The following is a 16,104-nucleotide window of genomic DNA, read 5'->3' on the forward strand; positions in this document are numbered from 1 at the left end:
AGACAAGAAAGCACAGGCTATATATCAAAGAAACACAATAACCTAATTTATCTGGAGTGTCTTCAAAAGAAAGAAAGTAGTGAGAAATATGTCTGGAAAGGTAGGTTATTGCCTGATTGTGGAAGTCTTTGAATGGCAAGCAGCTGAGCTCTACTTTCTTTTTAAGGCAATGAAAAGCCATTGAAGATTTTTGGTTGGGGTAGTGACAAGATCTAGAGTAGGATTAAATGACCTTTTTAAATGCTTTACAGCTCTAAAATTTTATGAAATTAAAAGATGTCATAGCTACTTAGGATCAGAAGTATTTCTGATAAACTCTTTAAGAAATTCCTAATTATTCTGAGAAATCTAGTCCCAGCATACTCCATAAGGATGTGGAAATGCCTAGATGCATTAGACCAAAGAAACTACAGTTCTGAAGGTTCAGATGGACTGATTCACAGGATATCTGAAACTGATATACTGGGAGAAAATCTTGGACTTAATTGTGATGAAAAAATGAATCAGAAAAAAATGATAATTATTGATCCATACACCTACTTTCTTACCTCTACTTTGAGTAGTTTTTTAAAATCTTCTCATAAAAAAGCCTAGCCTTCCTTGCAACAGAGTATCTCTATCCTAGACATGTCCTCCTCCCTAGTTTTCTTTCACTTTTCCATAATTTTCTATACCTGGAATCTTTTGAATTAGAAACTTCTGTACCCCATTCAGCCTCATTAATGGGTGCCTCTCTCCATGTAACATGAGAGGGGATAAATCATTCTATTGGTTTATTCTACTGTACCTTAGTAAGATGCTGACAATCTCTATAAAATGCCTGTCCCTGGCCTTTTTGACTACTGCTTTTGGAAGTAAGTTGGTCTATAATACTCCAGTAAATGTCACTATTTATCACAGAGATCATAGGAACATAGCTTTAGAGAATTATGAGCCATCTAGTCCAACTCCCTCATTTTGTAGATGAGAGTACCACACTGAAAAATGAAATGATGTGTACAGGATCACACAGCCAATGTTTTAGATAATATTTGAATGCAGCTCTTCCTATCTTCAAGTCCAGTCCTCTATCCACTACATTATTCTGCCTCACTTTGTGGCCCTAATTTTAATGATATTGGCTTCCAGCCCCATATCATTGCTACCCTGAGGAAAACATAAAAATCTAATCTTCTCCAGCACTGAAGCTGGGATACTCAGACCATGGAATAGCTTCTGCAAGGATGATTATTCCTTCTCTACCATGGCCCAAAGATGTCCAATGGCCACTTTGGTTTTAGTTTTCCTTTGTTGTCTCTGGCTTCCCCTTGAGGTTCCCATCTCTAGGTGTCCCCTGATTCCACTTGTGTGAGATAAAACCCAAACATAAGAAAGGGCTACTGGTATTAGAATTTTCAATTCTTTTCCCAAATGCTTTTAAATCCCCCAAACAGAGTAGAATAATATTTATGAAGATCTTGATGCATACATCAAGTAAATCTGTAATAAAGTTATGGGAAGGTAATAGACAATCTTTTCCAAACAGAATTGTATAAAAGACCACAACTTCACAGTTACAGAATTAACTGAAAGGTTCAGAGAACACAAGATCCCACTGTGTTTATTTTTTGTTGTCTTTATAAAAGCATTTGATTCGATAGGACAAAATGTTGCCTTGGAAAATCTCCTCTAACATGATATTGTCCACGTTTATATTGAAATCATACAAGATTCCTAAAAGAATGTAACAATAGAAATAGCTTTGTTGGACAAACTGATTCTTACTATCAAAAAAAGTATAAAAACAGGTAAACACATTCTCCATACTATTTGTAAGCTAGTATTAAGGAGGAGGATGAGACAAAAGAAAAGTTCCCACTAAAATATTTATACCAACATTTTTTGTGGGAACAAAGAATTGTTAATAGAATAGATGGCCATTGGTTGGTAAATAAATGTAATGGAATATTACTATTCTGTAACAAATGACAAATATAATGAAAGCAGAGACACATGGAAACACTTATATGAATTGCTAAAAGCAGAATTAAGAAAACAATATGTACAATCCAACAAAGTAAATCAAAAGAATAATGACAAAACAATTGAAATTAAATGCTGAAAAAGTATAATGACTAAGTATGGCCTCAGTGAAAAGATAAGTAAAAACACTTAGTCCCACTTTTTTGCAGAGGTGAGGGACCATAGGCATGGAATGCTGCATGTGTTAAGATTTTTTAATATATTGATTCGTTTTACTGAATTTTTTCTTCATCCTTTTTCATTCTTTATCTTAAAGAATAGGTCTCTAGAAAGGGAAATGGCAGGAGAGAAATGTCAGGAGAGAAACAGCGGGAGAGGTAAGTAATGTAAAAACAAAAGATATCAATACATTTTAAAGAAAGCATGAAATCCAAATTAACATCCTCCACATGTTCCTGTTTGTAGATGGCATTATTCATATTCCATTAAGCCCCAAACATTGCAGAGTCTCCTCAATGAGATCCAAAATCAGTTGAAAGTATTTGACCTCACTATGAATGCAGGAAAAGTGAAGTGGATGAAGAATATCTATTGTTCAAACTATATTGTATAGATGGACAGCATATAGAACTCATTTGATCTGTCACACATCATCACAAATTTAATAAAAATGTTATATATACATATACATATAATTTGTGATGCTGCTGCAGTATATGTGTGTATTTATATATATGCATGTGTGTACATATAATTTGTGATGATGCTGTGAAAGGATCAGATAAACACACACACACACACTACCACAGAATTCAAGGGCAAAAATACTGGACAGGTTACAAGTACTCCACTGGAATCCACCAAGTAATCCATTGGTAGGCCATCAGCATATTGCATAGGCATTCATGGGAAGACACAAAGAATCATACAGGATGAAGAGATTTAGATGTGTTGCATCAGCACTATTAGTAAGGAAGTCCCACCTTGATTGGATCACTCATCCATTGAAGTATCAGTGTCAGAAAAGAAATATTTTAAAAAGAAAGCCTACTTTATAGTCCTACTCTATATCTATAAAGTAAATTATATCATAGTTGTAAAGTGCTTAACAGTGCCTGACACATAGTAAGTCCTATCTAAATGTTTATTCCCTCCCTTCGCTAAAACACTTAGCATTGTACCTGACCCATATTAAATAAATGTTTCTTCTTTTCCTCCTTCTTTATTCCTTCCTTCCATCCTTTATTTTTTCATTCTTCTTTTCTTTTTTCCTCCTCCTTCCTTCCTAATTGTCTTTTAACTTTTAAAAGGTATACTCTCACAATGATCACATTTGATCCTTACAATAAGCTTTGAGGAGCACAGAACAAGTAGAATTAGGTTTCCTTAGATAAAAGCCTAAGGCTCAGAGAGTTCAAACAACTTGGCATGAAAGGTCACAGCAAGTTACTGGCAAAGTCAGGACTAAAACCCAGGAATCTTAACTTATATCATGGGGGTTATTTTATTGTATCACACTGTACTAACACAATTCACATGGTTAGCCCCTAACAATGGTATGCATAATAATTCAAATTTATATTGAGTTTCTTTTTTGTTTTTTCCCTGAGGCTGGGGTTAAGTGATTTGCCCAGGGTCACACAGCTAGGAAGTGTTAAGTGTCTGTGACCAAATTTGAACTCGGGTCCTCCTGAATTCAGGGCTGATGCTCTATCCACTGTGCCACCTAGCTGCCCCCAGCTGCCCCCTATATTGAGTTTCAAGCTTTGAAAAATACTTAACATATATTGTTATTTTATTCTATTTCAGCATCTAGTTGACTGTCTACAGGGTCTGGGGTTCAAATCCAGTTTCAGACACTTACTAATTCTATGACCTTAGGCAAATCACTTAACCTCATTTGCCTCAGTTTTCTCATGTATAATGAACTGAATAAGAATATGGTAAACCACTCTACTATCTTTGTCAAGAAACCCTCAAATGGAGTCACAAAGAGTCAGACATAACTGAAAAACAAATGTTGTCTCATTGATTAGTAACTAAAAGATTCAAAATATATTGTAAAGGACAAATATCACTAGAATGTTATTATAGACATAAAGTTAATTCTCAAATTAGGGTATGTCTATCATTGGACTTATTTTGTTTTCAATTTTATTCATAGTACCATTCTATTAAGTTCTTGCTTTGCTAATAATATTGGATTCTCAATATATATGGTACATAATCTTATTTGTGACTTTGTTGATATAATTCCATCTGTTTATTTTGGAACTCACAATTGCTAAACACACTATATTCAGATTTCTTTCTCCTCCTCCAATTCCAGGTAAACTCTAAAAGAAAATAAATCAAGCAAAAGTCTAAAGAAATGTGAAGGTTGATTGTTAAAGTTTTTCCTGTGAGCACATATACTTCAGAAATTGGCAAATTTCATTAATCTGGGTTCAATTTATTGTTTTGTTCATTGTCTAGACCTAAGAAGGAAATGGAGAAAATGTTAATGATTCAGGTCAAATAAGATCTAGTTGTTAATTATACTAGCACACCCTTAACAATAAGGAAATATATATATATATATATATAGGTAAGAAAAATGTCCAGGTATCCAGTTCTTCCTGTATTTGGTTTTCATAACTGGTTAGCTTTTTTGTTTCTTTTTTTAAAAGTTAATTTCCAAGATACCAAATATCATATATACACATGTAAATACTACATCCTTTCAAAAACACAGCATAAATTAATTTTACATTGTCTATACTGCCATTTCTTTCCATAGTTGGTAAATAATTCAGAATGTATAACAATTTAAAAATAATAATTACTGATCTCAAAACGTTTTATATCCTCTCTAATACATCACTTACTTAACTGCCAAAATCATCTTTTTCTTAAGGATTAATCTCACCAAATCATTCCCATGCTCTAAACCTTCCTATTGTCTCTGAGATTAAATACAAATCAGCATTTAATGCCTTCAATACTCTGGTTTCTGCTTAACTTTCTACCTTTAATACCACTTCCTTGAAAGAACTCCATGTTCCCACCCAACCAAACCATTAATTATTTCTTGAATTCAACATTTTAGCTTCTACCTCCATGTATTTACACAGAAAGTCCTCTACATATTTTATTTTTATCTTTATATCTCCAATATATAGCATAGTGACTTGTACACAGTAAGTCAAATTTAATTAATAGATTATTTTCTTGACAACACCTCCTCCGGGATGTCTTCCTTTATCATCTCCCCTTAGTTTTCTGTCATCTCACTGAAGACACTGCATATCTCTAATGTTTGTATCAGTGCAGATAGGTGTCACAGTGGATAAAAGTACTGGGCCTAAAGTCATCCTCCTGAGTTCAAATTGGCCTCAAATTCTTGGTAATTTTATGGCTCTGGGAAAGACAATTAACCCTGTTTGCCTCAGTTTCCTGATTTATAAAATGAACTGGAGAAGAAAATAGCAAATTATTCTAGTATCTTTGCCAAGAAAACCCTCATTGGGATCACAAAGAATTGGACAAGACTAGTTATTTTACTAAATAACCACATAAATACATGTGTGATGTATATATAGCATTTACCCTTCTGATTAAAAAACATTTATTAAGCACCTAATATGTGCAAAGTACTGCACTAGACATTGGAGATATGAAGAGGAAAGATAATACTATCTGCCCCCAAGGAACTTACAATATGATTAGGAAGGAAGTTATAAAGGATATACAGCATGTACCCAAAGAAGAATGACTCAAGATAAATTGTTAAAGGACAAAGGTACACCCAAAATGCTTAAGAAAATTCTGTGAAGAAAGACAGAACTTTTAGCTGGAGGGAACAAACAAACATGGTCTATGACCATGCAGCATCTGAGCTAGACCTCAAAGAAAGAAAACTATTTCCATAAATGAGACTGAAGAGAAATACATTCCTGGCATAAGTCAAGAAAAATGTTCTACATGAAGACACACAGGTAACAAATTATAGGTGTTTGAAGAATCATTAGAATCCTACTGTGACTCAAATGTAGAATGCATGAAAGGGAAAAATGTGAAACAGAAAGATTCCTACTATGTGAAGAGGAGTAATACAATACAATACAAATAATGTGAAAGGAGACTCCTTGAGGTGTCTCATCTAAATTTTGTATAATAGCTAGTATTTGGAGGGACATCTAGGTGGCGTTGGTCCTAGAGTAAGGAAGACTCATTTTCCAGAATTCAAATCTGGTCTGACACTTACTATGTGTCTCTAGGCAAATCACTTAACCCCTATTAGCCTCAGTTTCCCCATTTGTAAAAATGACCTGGAGAAGGAAATAGCAAGCCATTACAATATCTTTACCAAGAAAACTCTAAAATGGGGTCTCAAGGAATCAAACATGACTAAAAATAATTGAACAACAGCAAAAGCACTTATACAGTGCCCTAAGGTTTACAAAGTACATTGAGAATATTATCCCATTTAATCCTTACACCAACCCTGAGGAATAGGTGTTATTATTATCTTAAATTTTACAGATGGGAAAACTAAGGCAGAAAAAGATGAAGTGCCTTGCCCAGTGTCATCCAGTCAATAAATAAGGTCAGTTTTGAACACACATCTGAGAATACATTTTCCTGATACCCATTATCACGTTGATCCATTACCACTAACCTAGATTTTATATCTACTCCAGAGTTCCCCCTACTGTAAGGGCTAAATATGAAATAATCATAGATTTAGAACCTAAAGTGATCTTCAAGAGGATTTAATTTTAGGCCCAGAAATGTTGCAATTTATCCAAAATCACACCAGTAATGGCAGAATGGGATTCAAACCAGGAATCCAAATCCAGGGTTTATACTGCTACATCATAATTAATGAATGGCTATTAAATTTAATTATTTATTTTGTAAACATTGAAGTGTTGTAAGAACATAAGAGCAGACACTGAAACAATCAAAAATAAGTTGTCTTTTCCAATCATGTCCGTTAGATCTACTCCTTTGCATTAATATTTTTCAATATTATAACCTATAAAATAGAATAGAGAATTTTTCATTCTTATTCATATCTCTGAACTTCATCTTAATCAAGAACAAATGCAACCTCTCCTCCTTCTTATCCTCTCCCCTCTTCAACCCAATTCAATTGTAATGTCAGGCTCCCCAGCCAGTTGATGGCAAATACATTATAGTTCTTTTTATTCCCTACAATGTTTAGTATAGCACTTTCAAACAATCAGTGGGCATTTATTAAGTGCCTAGGATGTGAGAGGTGCTGGAAAAACAGATATAAAAGTGAGAAAGTTGCTATCATCAAAGAACATGCTTTCTATTGGGACAAATAAAACTTGGCAACAAAATTAAATGGTTTCTCAAAGAGCAATAAAATGTAATTTCTGACAAAACTCAGAAGAGGTCTTTTGGGGTTTAGATTCAGGGTAACCTCAAACATATGAAAATCCCTATGTGTCAATAAGGATGAAGAGGAGCCATGGGCTACAAAATATAACTTCAAAACATTTAATGGCCTCTCATACATGTATATGAAACAGAAATTGTAACTGTTTAAAAAGAAAAGAAACTCACAATCCTGTACAATTTAAGAGGCAGGAAAAATGTAATTGTGACTGCCAATTAAAGTTATATCTATAATATGATAATGGATAACTTCCTGGAAGTTGATCAGATTTCACATCACAAGAGAGCCTAGCTTTTCAATATTGTTCTCAAAAACCACATACAAAAAACAAAAAACAAAAAAAAAAAAAAAAAAAAAAAAAAACAATAAGAAATGGAAAAAGTACCAGAAATTCTAAATGTTTTTAGGGGGGAAAAAATTGAAGAAATGAGCAAACAAAAGAAAAATTATAAATTAAAAATGAAGCAATATTATAAATTGTAAAAGTCAGGGACAAGAATGCCAAAAGAAAAGTCAAACTATGTCCACAGAAGCACTAGAAATTAAAACTACAATTTTTTAAAAGATAAAACAAAATGGATAGAATTAAAAATAGCAAAAATATCACAAGTTGAAATAAAGATAGAACTGAGTGCAATTAAGAAATCCCAACACAAGATGAATGTAACAAGTTTTTCAAAATAAAATAATAATCCAATTCTATAATACTTTAAAGTTTAAAGTGCTTCATCCATAAAAAACCTTGCAAGGTAGCTAGTGAAAATACTATTGTTGTGCAGTTGTCCAACTCTTAGCAATTCCATTTGGGTTTTTCTTGACAAAGATACTAATGTAGTTTATCATTTCCTTCTCCAGCTCATTTGACAGATGAGGAAACTGAGGCAAACAGGATTAAATGATTTACACAGAGTCACACAACTAGTAAGTGAATGAAATCACATTTGAATTCAGGAATATGAATCTTCCTGACTTCTGGCTCAGTGCACTATGCACTATTCCACATATATTACTCCTTTTTTAAAGATTTGAAGAAACTGAGACCCTGAGAGTTTGTGCCATATCCAGTATAATGCAGCTAGTAGATTTAGAGATTAAGTGACATACCCATAACCACACATAAGTGCCTGAAGTAGGTTTCAAACCCACTTCTCCTCATTTCAAATCTAGAATTCTACTATCCAGTCTTATTTGAAAATCTGTCTCCTCCTCAACCTCCATTTCTAAGGATTGACACTGATGACAGTTTTCTGTCAGGTACTATTTGACCTACCATTAGAGGTGAAGTAACTGAATATGCAAAAGGGATTAAGAAGCTTGTCTAAAGTTTCAGAGTGAATTAGTAATTGAACTAGATTAGAGTTTCTGACTGCATTCTCAGGCATAGGCCTGGTCCGCAGTCTATGCAAACCTTTTCAAATCTTGTTCAGTGGTTTCTTTATTTATATTTGATAATGCTGTTGCCCAAGATTAGAATATGCCATTAGAAATTTTTAAACAGTGAAAAATAAATCAGTTGGGATTTCATTTTGTTTCATGTTTCAGTTTTCACTTACTAAACAGTGAAACTTCTAATAAAATTGGTGAGAGTCTGTCTGTTCTAAGGAAAAACAAGAAAGAAGTAGTTTCTCCATAGACATGTTCACTTTGGACACTATCCTTATTGCTTTTGCTTTGAGTGGGACTTTTCAATGAGAAGCCCTTTGAGGGGGCAGGTAGACAGTGGAGAGAGCAACAGACCAGAAGTCAAATATGACTTCAGACACTTACTAGTTGTGTGACCCTGAGCAAACCTCTTAACTGAGATTGCCTCCCAGAGAGAGAAGCCCTTTGAGGTCCAGAATCTTTTCAAATATGATTATGGCATCTTAATTGTCTTTAATGGAATCATTATTATAACAAAGAATGTGAAAGTGTCAAAATGATGTTAAAGTTCCATATATTGTCATGCTAATAAAAAATAGCTTGGATCTGAAATGAAAACAAAAAAGGGAGGGCATATTCTCTTGCTCTCTCAAATGCCTGGTTTGAGTGAGCTTGATATTGGTACCCTGAAACTCTAATTATAAAATTCATTCTTACAGAAGATAAGGTCTCCTTTATCTGTGGCCTTAAGTTTATAGGTAAAAAGTTGTAAAGGACCATCCAACTCCAAAGCTATCCAGTATAACACTCTCAGTTTACAGATAAAGACACGAACATACAGAAAGATGAGATAATTTGCCCCAAGGTGAAATACACACTAGGTGCTTAATACATGCTTCTTGAATAAAAGAAAGGTTTATTGCATCTTCAAATATTTTGCTGTGATATGTAGCAAACAGTCATCTCTCCTAAGCTTTGATCTGCTGTTTGTGCATTCAAATGTCCTGAATGGGTCAAATAAATTTTGTGAAACTAAAAGCAGGGCCTCTTGGTAATTCTGTAGCCAGAATGGCAGGTGTGCAGCTGTATACAGCTGTGAACTCTCTCACACACAGCTGCTGGACTGTACTCAAAATCACAAAGATTTGCTACATTTTTCTCTTGTCCTTGCCAAAAACCCTTGGACTTAAAGCGGTGCAGAATTCCAGATCTTTAGTTATGTAAGAGATATTAATACCCATCCGTCTTCAGATCCTAAAATATATGTTCAGGATATCTTTCTGACCTCCTTTGGTCCCCTTCTTCTTTATCTCTGTTTTCCTAGATATTGTTTATTTAGCATTTCAAATTAGCATAATTTATTTTTCTTCATATTACCTTACAATGTCTCATTTCTTTCAGCAAATGAACTTCAATACTCATTAGATTGAAATTGCATGTGTAACTAGTTTGCCATTCTGCAGTGCAAATGTTTATACTTTTTGTTTTATAATCTACCTTTGTGTATTAATACTACTGCTGATATTAGACAGCTACAGAAAAATATTTCCATCAAATGACAAAGGCTCTCAGTAAAGGATACATTTAATTTGAGCACAAGAGAAGTCTGACCTTTCTAATATGATAGGATTTTCTCCTGTGCCCCCTTCCATTTAAAAACTCTCTGGTGCTCACTGACATGTATGTCTTTTTTCAGGGCTTGTTTTTCTCTCTCTCCCTCCTTTTTGCTGAAGGAAAAAAAAAAGCTATGTTACCTCCTCTTTTCTATGAGCCTTTCACACAAGGGGAGCAAGGCTTGGCTCCTCAGAGCAATGCTTGGCAAACTCCAAGGCAGGAAACGCAGAAAGGAACGAGTCTGTCAGACTCATTTTCTTTTAGTTCAAATGTTTATTTCAGATTCTGGAGGAAGTAGAGTGGTTCCTTTCCATTTCCTTGTCTCTGGGACCCACAAGTTGGATGAAGCTTAGACATCCACACCACACCTCAGAATGTGCCCACCATTACACTTAGACAAAAATGGAAACTTGTCTGAGAAATCCCAATATGAATGAAGCCAGATATACATATATATATGTATATTTTATATATGTTTGCCTCACTATATCCCTTCCAACTAAAATTGTAGGATCCTGTATCTTCCTAGTATTGCCACCTTTGATTGATCTACATCCAATAGAATTTAAGCACCTTAGATGCAAGGACTATTTCATTTTTGTCTTTGAATACCTCCTCATCCCTCACTGCCCAGAAGCACAATATCTAGCTCAGAAAGGAACTGATAAATGCTTGTTGAATGAGATTGAACTGAACTGAACTGAGTTCTCATATGAAGGTGTTTCAATGGCATAAAGGGGATTTATATATGACAATCCATGAGTTTATTGCAATGTAATACAACCAGGTCTTGAATTCTAGGATATGACTTCACTTTGCTATGCATCATATGATTACATACTCAGGCCACTGCTTATTTCAGGAAGATTGACAAAAGGTGTCTACTATCCTAGTTGAAATTTTGGACTAAGCTATTGCAGAATCCATTACATTTTCTAGATATCACAAAAAAAGGGATGGGTCTGACACTAGGACATGGTTTATATGTTATATGTTTCTATGATCTTTAATATGTTCATTTTATTGTTACTTGTAAATGGTTTTTAAACTTGTAATCACTTTAATTTCCCACACTCTTATTTCCCTTTCCCCTTTCAAAAAACACAAACCAACCAAGGGCATTCTATCCATAAGCTATCATGTCTATATTAAGGCTTTTACAGCTCCTTCTTTCAATACCAAAATGGGAATGTTAGAACCCAAACTGGAGAACCTTCTGATGAGTTTACAACTAAACCCTAACAGATGGACTTGTCTTAAGGCATCAGGAATGAAGCCCAATTTTAGATACAAATAACTTACTGAGAATATTTATAGACAGCAAACTCTTTGGGCACAAGAGACAGCCCTCTGAAATTTTAACACGGATTAATCTGTAGTTTTGCAATTGATAAATAAGCCAAATATTGCAAATGCATCAATTCATTTTATAAGAGACTTTCCAGGGCAAGGCATTTGATCTAATTATTTTTAGTCTTCCCCCCCCCAAAAAAAATGTTCCATTGGATAAAAACCTTATCAATCTAATCATCTATCAGACAATGTGAGTGATGTGGACATGTAACAACCATGGTTCACAGTCAAGTGTTTCATGAATTCTATACAACCAGCTGATGGCATTCTTTAGTTGTCATATATACCCAGGATGTCCTAAAAGTCTTCATGCAATTTGCTAACCCTTTGGGGGCACTCGGTGTGTATATATGCATACGTACTGCCACATACATATGTATACAATATAATTTTTATAATAAATAAAAGTACATGTATACTGATACATTTAAGAAAATGGTTTTGTATGTATACATATACATATATAATATGTATACATATATACATATACATATATAATATGTATACATATATCCAGAGTAAGCTACTAAAATCTAACCAGTCCTTAAATGTGTCAGATATCCCTACAAACAAATATCCCGATTTTACATCATATGAGACCATGCTTCTTGTTAGCATGAAGCAGAAGTAGCCAAGCAAGTGGCCTTAATGAAAGAGCACCAGAATTAGAATCAGAAAATTCTGGGTAAGTTAGAATCCCTGCTTTTCCATTCACTAGCTATGTGACCATGTGCCATTTCTCTGTATCTCAGTTTCTTCATTTGTTAAATGAAGATATTGAGTCTACTTGCCCCACAGCGTTATTATGAAACTCAAATCAGAAAATACATACAAAAGTACTTGACAAACTTACTATACAAGTAAATATGAGGTATAATCACAGAGTAATCCTTTTTAAAAATTTCCTCTCTTCTAGAAAACATTTAAACAAGCTATATCAATCACAAGTAACCTGAAATCATTTTTTAAAAATAATGAGCATAAACATATAAGAAGAAGTAAGATGAAAGGGAGAAAGAATGGAAACCAAAGATAAAGAATGAAACATTGTAAAGGTCACAGTGAAATAAACATTTCTGTTTGAATGTATTTCCATCAAAGTACAGTAGAAACTGCAGTCATGTGATTTTTGCTCGCAAAATTGTATTGTATCAAATTTAAATTTGTTACAACTGTCATGTACATTAGTCTAGTGATAAGGAAAGTGTAACTTAATATCTGATATAATGAAACAGCGACCACCATTAGCTCCTAGCCGTATTAAAGCCAGGCTGTTAGTGACATTGCTGGTGTCATGTGAAAACCTCAGATTCTGTTTGTCTTCTTTAGCCATCCTCGAGCAAATATATGACTATATCAAACAGGAGATCTTGAAGGAAGTCTCTGTGATGAGGTAATTTCGTTGCTCATTCACAGTGCCTTGCATTTGCTGTACTTAAAATAGACACTTGTACCAATAGTCTTTTTATTACCCGAAGGGGGGAAAAAAAATCACATACACACCAGTCCTTTTTCTTTCTGCCCGCAAAGGGAAGCAACTTGATCCAGTGAGGCCTGAAACCTGAGTAGGTCACTGTACACCACGATAAAATTCCCTAATCCCTGAGCCAAATTTCCCTAAGGGGGCCCTACTCCTGATCCTTCACTTTCCAAGCTGACTTTTCCATTCCCTCTCTCGTCTTTCCCTCTTTCATTTCCCCTACCTTAAAGCCTTGATATCTGATCCACTGTGGGTGCTCGGGTTACAGTTTTTACAGCTTAGGCTGTCTACTGCTGTATACATTCCTTTCTTTCTGCTCTGCCGTGATTACTTACCAGAGCTTATTTTACACTGGTCCAGATGAAAGCAGTTCAGATGAAGGGAAACACAGTCAGGCAGCTTGAGTATTACAGATATGAAACTCCACAAGGGCACATTGTGTTCTCCGTGACATTTTGTTGCACATATTTATACAGTATAACCAATTTGTTATATTACTCCAGTCTTCTTTAGGTTTATGGGGGCTCTAAAAAAAGCCTCCCCATGGGTTTTTATTAAAAGCAGTCATATCAGAAAGGATAAATAATACTTCTACCCTCTATAAGGTTAACTTGTAATATTGGAGGGGTAAGTATTAAACAATCCCATTTTAGATGAGATTTCATGGCTAACTGATATGATTGATAGAGAGCATAAAAACTTCACCCAAGGATCATTTATGTTATTCCAGATCAAAGAGAAAAATGCAGATCTCAAAGGCAATCAAATTATTGCATCCGACGACTTTCTATCAATTTATTAATCTTGAGGTCTGTAGTTTCAGCTAGCAATGATTTAAAAAATAAAAGAAAATTCTGTGCACCAAGGTTAATTCCAGTGCTTAGTCCTAAAGCATTAGTTAAAAATTGTGTAATTTTCCCCCTTCACACAATGTTGTTTTTGTTTCTTCCTCACTAGTTCAGACAAACATCTGTTATACTGTAGAAGAACAACTATCTCCCAAACCGCTGAGTGTGCCTGTAGCCAAAGTAAACAAAACAAATCCAGAGGATCCAGCACAGTCAGCCTTTATATCCAGCCAGGATAACATTTCACATGTTTTGATTAAAATTAGCTAATTTGTAATTCTAGAACCTATGAAACTTAAAAGCTGCAATCTATATAGATCACATTGAAAAATGTTTTAAAGGGGCAGGGCATAGTGTGATCTACAGCTATAGAGCTCTTCACCTCTCACTCTGCTATTCTCAATATAATATGAACTGGAAAAAGAAATCTAAAAATTAGGCCGAGAAGAGATGAGGATGGAATTAGAGTGGTAGTCTTATTTACTATGGGGCATCTGGCTCCTCAAAGCCCCATCAAAAAGCACCAACTTTTTCCCATCTTTCAAAGAATCAACTGTCCATTCTTACAATCATTGGTGATTTCCATAAAAAACATCAATTTCCAATTTCCCCTTATTATGTCCCAACCACATTCTTATTCCCTTCTACATATCCATTTCTCACCTTTCTAGACACTGTGTCCCTCACGCACAAATGAAAAAAAAAAAAAAAAAATACCAGCATCAAAATCCAGATGGATACTGACATGTTAGACAGAAAAGAAAGAGGGGACCAGACATCATGCAAACAACAAGCGCATATGTATGGAATATTCATTATACACATACAAGCAACCAGATGCCCACTATTCTTGAGCAGCAAGAAAAATGTAATAAAATGTAGGGGGATGGTAAAAATTAAAATATTCCAAGTTTGTCATAATAGAATTTTAGTTTCTTTGAGTTGGGTTTTTGAAACATAAACTTAAGCATCTGGTTTAACAAGGTGAATTACAGGATTTTTTAGAAGTGACCAAATGGGACAATTTAAAGTATTCTATGCAAGCTATACCCTAGTAGACTCAAAAGACTGGAAATTAAATTTTCTAATACCTATTACCTGTTTGTGAGTCAGAAGGAAAAAAAAAAAAAGAAAGAAAGACCAAAGGAAGGGGGGAGGGGAAGCAACACCAGAACAGACGTGTAAAGTCAACAGAGAAAAAACTCTCATCTAGCCAAAAGCTGCAACCTCATGGAAAAAAAAAAAAAAAAAAAAAATGTCCTGAGCTGTGTTCTTGTGCAACCGCTAGAATCTGAACATCTGGAGTGCCAACCTCCTGCACAACCTCCTCTGGAACACAGCTGGACTGGCAGGTCTTTCTATCAGATAGGACACCGGGGCTACCCCCCTCTGAACAATAAATACACTGCTGTCAAAAACAGCCCCTTCAGACAGCTTTCTTTCAACAGGACTTACTCGGGTTTGATTAACTGTGAAGTGAAGCATGTAAGGGGGAGAAGCAAAAAAAGGAGGTGGGGTAGAAATGGAGTGAAAGAAAAGGGGCGGTGGGGGGAGAGAAAGAACAGGGAAAGAGGGGAGTCCCCTCGTGTGGCACAAAAAAATGTGCGGTTCAATCCATAACATTGCAGTTTGACAATTTAATTATACCGTTGCAGCTGGCTATTTTAAAAGGGGGTGGGGGAGAAAGGAGCAAAAGAGGAAGGCGGCAGATAGCGCTTTTCCAGAGGTGCCTGCCCCGCCGCAGCTCCCTAACTTTGGAGGCTCGCTGGGAGAAGGGTTTTATCAGAAAGAACTGCACAAGCGATTAGTCAAGCTTTCTTTATGCCCCACCCGTCCCCTACTCCCCTCCTCCTTTCCTGGATGTATCCGTAACTCGCTGGGTTTTATTAGACTAAGTATTGTGTGTAAGAGATCTTCTCTTTCCTCTCCCTCTCTCACTCTCTCTCTCTTCCTTTTCCTCTCCCTCGCTCTGTCAGTCAAAGAAGTCGATTTGCAGGATTGAGGGCTGGGAGTTAGCCCTTATTTTCCACCCGGGAGGCGGAGCTGAGACATTCAGTGCATCCTACAGAAATTGA

At 35.2% G+C, this 16,104-nt stretch overlaps 1 protein-coding gene across 2 annotated transcripts in view; it reads right to left on the bottom strand.

Moving 5' to 3' along the window:
- The window catches only part of SOBP (sine oculis binding protein homolog), a 218,910-nt gene that overhangs the window by 202,311 nt on the left and 495 nt on the right, over positions 1-16,104 (bottom strand). The window lies entirely within an intron of this gene.

Source organism: Sminthopsis crassicaudata, chromosome 4 (assembly GCF_048593235.1).
Source record: "Sminthopsis crassicaudata isolate SCR6 chromosome 4, ASM4859323v1, whole genome shotgun sequence".
Classification (NCBI taxonomy): domain Eukaryota; kingdom Metazoa; phylum Chordata; class Mammalia; order Dasyuromorphia; family Dasyuridae; genus Sminthopsis; species Sminthopsis crassicaudata.